Below are 4,641 nucleotides of genomic sequence, written 5' to 3' on the forward strand. Positions count from 1 at the left end.
CAATGTGGTCACTGGTTTATCCATGTGTGGGACGATTGTAAAAAAGAGTCAAGTTAGGTCATGCTTTCCAGCTTTACATCTGGAAGTCATAGCCTGGACATCTTTAATGCAATTTGTCCATGCCAGGGGTGAACAGTGGTCACAGGGTACATTGTGGGTAGAACGTATCCGTTACGCCCTTGATAGAAAGAATAATAAGTGGGCGTCGGAAGACGATCTTGAATATTTTGAGAGGTCTGCCGGCGGATTTGCCCTGGAGCTCGACCTTACACATTTCATGAACACAATGGGTCACAAACAATTCAATCCGTTCTTAATTCATACGTCCCTCTTAGGCTTCTCTCTTATTCTTTTAACTCATTTATGATGCTCAATGCATGCCTAAGAGTGCTTAGAAATGAAAGAGAACGGAAAATGAAACACAGAACACCTTCACAAAATTTCTGAAACAGGGGTCCCCGCTCGAGCGTGGGTTTCGTCGCTCGAGCGGACCCTCATGGTTTGCAAAAGTACTGGTTACCTCCTTTTTATGCTCGAGCAAGAATTCAGACGCTTGAGCTGAAGGTCATACTACATGGCTCCCCGCTCGAGCGTGAATCTCCTCGCTCGAGCGGACATCCATGTCTGCAAAAAGTTATGGGAGCTCGTATTTCACACTCGAGCGACGATTTCCCCGCTCGAGCGGACATGCCAAATTCTGGATTTTCCAGAACTATTCTTGAAGCTCAAACTCGACCTTTGAAGGTCCAAAACTCATGATTTTGGTCCAAAACATGCAAATACATTATATAGCATATGGATGTAAGCAACATGAGACCAATCATTCAAAATCATGGTCAAATCCTCAAAATTAATCAACATTTCTTTGTATAATCAAGGCTCATGCATTCAAACCTCATATAAGCTCCATATCTTCAATAATCAAACATGCATGTCAATTTTTTAACTTCATTTCTATTTCACATCTTACAAATGACACTTATTATTATGAAACCCATGAAAATTATGCATGCATGTGAAGATTGGTGCCCAATTCTCCATGTTCAACATTATTCATGCTAGCTTATGCAATTTCATGGCAATTCATGGTGATTTATAGTAATTTCATGCATGCATGTGCATTCTAACCTCGTATTCATCTCAATTTTTGCCATGAGCTACCATACCACTTGAATTCACAAAATTACATACTCAATTCATAAATTAAGAGTTGATTACTCACCTAGGAGCTTCAATCCTCACAATTGAAGTTAATTCTTGAGCCTAGCTTTCCAATCTCACAAACCTTGATCCAAAATACACAATTCTCCCCCTTTCTCTCTCTAGAGCCGGCTTCTCTCTCTCACACTAAAGTGTAAAATCTGATTTTGAGCTCAAACAAATGAATGTGAGTGTATAATGCCCCCTTTATGTAATCTCCCTTCATCACTTTTCATTAGCATTAATTAATTGAGCACTAACTCATCAATTTAATCTATTTAATTTGATCCGAATCAATTTTCAATTAAATTTCACCGTAGGCTCTAAAAATCACGCTAATTGCAATGGCGTAGTCAATTTCAGTTTTCGTTGTCGATAAGACCTTCAATTTAAATTCTAAAGCAGATAATTAAATAAATTTTCCTACGGTGAACAAATAGAAATTCAAAACCACATTTATCCATCAAACACATAATCACATTCGTAATTAAGATTAATTAGCATAATACAGAGCAGGGTTATCACAGAAAGGGTAACAAAACCTGATACTAGTCTTTATCTTTTACTACTTTTACTGTTTTTATACTGTTCAACCCTTGATATTTGATACTTGCCTTGCATCCCTTACTTGCAGATTAACTGGCACCCCTGGATAGGCATTCCTCAAGCATCGAGGATGACCTATGTTGCTGCGTGGGAGGCTTCCTCCATGCAAATCCTATTCAAAGGTCCCTTTGGCAAGGCGTATCACTTAGGGGAGCAATTCATTCACCAGACTCAAGGCTGAGCCGATCCTGATGTTCCACATCCTCCTCCTTTAGGTGTGAGGATCGGTGATGATCTCCATGAGGGGCCCTTGATTGATCACCTTATGCAAGAAGAGGATGGTGACTGGTACCACGGAGTTGGCGACTTCATTGCATTCCTACAGACTCGTGTGATGGCTTCTCTTACCAGGGGTGTGGTCCGTGCACTTCTTGAGGCTGCCACTACTGGAGATGTTCCTGCCGTAGTTCCCATTCTCGGGCTTCCTGTGATTCCTACCATGGTTGTATACATGCGACCAAACAGGGTGATCGAGCAGATCCCTCTTGAGCACATTGCGGAGAGAGATTGCAGGTTGGTGGTTGCTCCTGGTGTCAAGCAGGTACACACTTCTCATATATTTCTGCCCACTATGCTTTACAACTTTGTTCCACATTCTCAAATTTTCTCTCTTTTGTAGGTGCCTGTGGGGGTATGTTGATGACCTCCTCCGGACGATTGATCGATTGTTTCTCATGGTGCGGAGGAGACAGACTGCTTTGGTTACTCACGGGATTAAGGTACAATTTTCCTATAGTCTAATGTTGTTGCAATCTTGCCAAGAATTCCGTTGAATCTATTCTAATATATGTACTCTTTTCAGCTTGAGTTGGCACCGGCTGTACCTACAGGACCTCCTCCAGCTGGGAGAATGAGAGGGAGGCGAGCCCCTAGTGAGAGGTAGATAGTAGACTGATCGTGGGAGAGGCAGAGTGAGATAGAGCTCGCCTTCTTCTAAGGCTACTTTTGATGAGTACACAACCCCTGAGGATGAGGGGGATGATGTTGACGTCCAGTCCAGCAACGCCAGTCAATATAGTGATGAACCTCCTCCACGGCCGAGAATGAAGAGGGCCAGTATGGGTTAATTTTTGTTTTTCATTTTTTCTTTTGCTTTGTAGTTAGGAACTATGTAGTTTCAGATAGACCTTTTGTTTTGTTTTGTTTTTTTTTTTTTAAAAAAACTTTTCTTTTGCTTTTGCTTTTGTAAAACAATGATCGGGGTTGGACTCAACCGTTTATGGAAAGAAAGATTTTGATGGTTTCTCTTTGCATAGTATGTGATAAATGGTGCAACCCTTACGTAACAATCTCTTACAAGACTTCTAGAATTGTGAATGCTCGCTCTTGAATTCATTCTTGAATCGGATAACAAACCGACAACCAGACAAAATATAAAATACAAAATACAACTTGATAACGAAAAAACGAAATGAAAACAACTTAAAAAGCACAAAACAAAAACACTTGTTGCGACCAAGGCTAGACTCAAAATAAACAACAGAATGCCTTGCCAAAGCTAGTCTTCCTTTGTGAACACTCTGTTTTGGCTATACATTGAGACACAGCCGGGTCCAAAAAGGATGTCGATCAGTGGGATCCAACTGTCATGCACTGCCTCTTCTCAATCTCTATAAAAAGTGTTCCCATGTTGTTTTTCTGGCAGAATAGCAAGTCTCTAATATTTTTCTCCCCGGATGGAGATTTTACTCAACAATGGGCTCCGATACTGGATAGACACTTTGGATGGCTCGGAAAAGATGAATTTTTGCAGTTTTGGCATAAACGCTCTTTTTGTTTTTTGAGCCGTACATCGCTTTGTTTTCCGTTTCTTCACGCTGCGGTCCGATGTTGGAACCCGGTCACACATGTGTTTCACTTCGGAGCGTAAGAGATGTACTCTACACTCGAAGAATTTCAAGCATTGATGGAATCCTAGCGCGACAAAGAGATCATGCCGCAACCCTATTTCATCCATACATGGGCCCTTGGGAAAATGTGTGGGCTTTCATTACACGAGGCTCAGTCTCTGGCTCATGACAGGGAGTTGGACATCCTAGTTTGATTCATCGATTTTTCACCATCGGGGACATGGGTGACCTTTTCTGGCAAGGTTATCGTCAACATGCCCTTTGCTTATGCTTACTTGCGCATTTCCTTCTTGCCCCTAGTTATAGTGGAGCTAACATTGGGTTGATCAAAGTGGCCCAATGTCTAAAAGAGGGTAAGAGTTGCATTGCTTTGGCGTTGGCTGAGACCCTGATGGGCTTAGATGTTTTTCATCCGCGAAAGACTACTTGGTTTGCAGGGAGTTCATTGCTTCTCTATGTCATGACTCGATCCCACCCCTAAGGATTAAGGTCATAACCGACCAATAATCTTGAGATCATCTACGGCCTCAAACTATTCCAAAAATGTTAAAGGGGCCAAAAAAGGAAGCAGATTTAAAAACTTTGTCCACTGAGTTGTGCTTACATGATATAGCAAAATCATGCCAAAGGTATTTCATAATAACTCACACATACAAAAAGAGTTAACATCTTATATACATCCAGGAACTTTTAAATATGCAGTCAGCCAAACAAAAATTCATATACTTAGGTGATCCAACGTGTTCACCAAAATGACAAAAGAGTAACAAAAGAACAAAAGGGACAAAACAAAGTCTCGTGCGTGAGACATTCGAGCTGACTCCTCAAAAACTTGACTTCCTCTCATAATCTTCACTGAGGCTGGGTTTTGTACGTCTCTTTGCTCACCTACGTACACATGAATGAGAATGAGCAAAAGCTTAGTGAGTACTATCAACTAAGGAAGTTACATGAATGAAAATTTGTTAACAAACATATCAAACGG

Source organism: Camellia sinensis, chromosome 15 (assembly GCF_055761805.1).
Source record: "Camellia sinensis isolate YWXY chromosome 15, ASM5576180v1, whole genome shotgun sequence".
In the NCBI taxonomy this organism is placed as follows: Eukaryota; Viridiplantae; Streptophyta; class Magnoliopsida; order Ericales; family Theaceae; genus Camellia; species Camellia sinensis.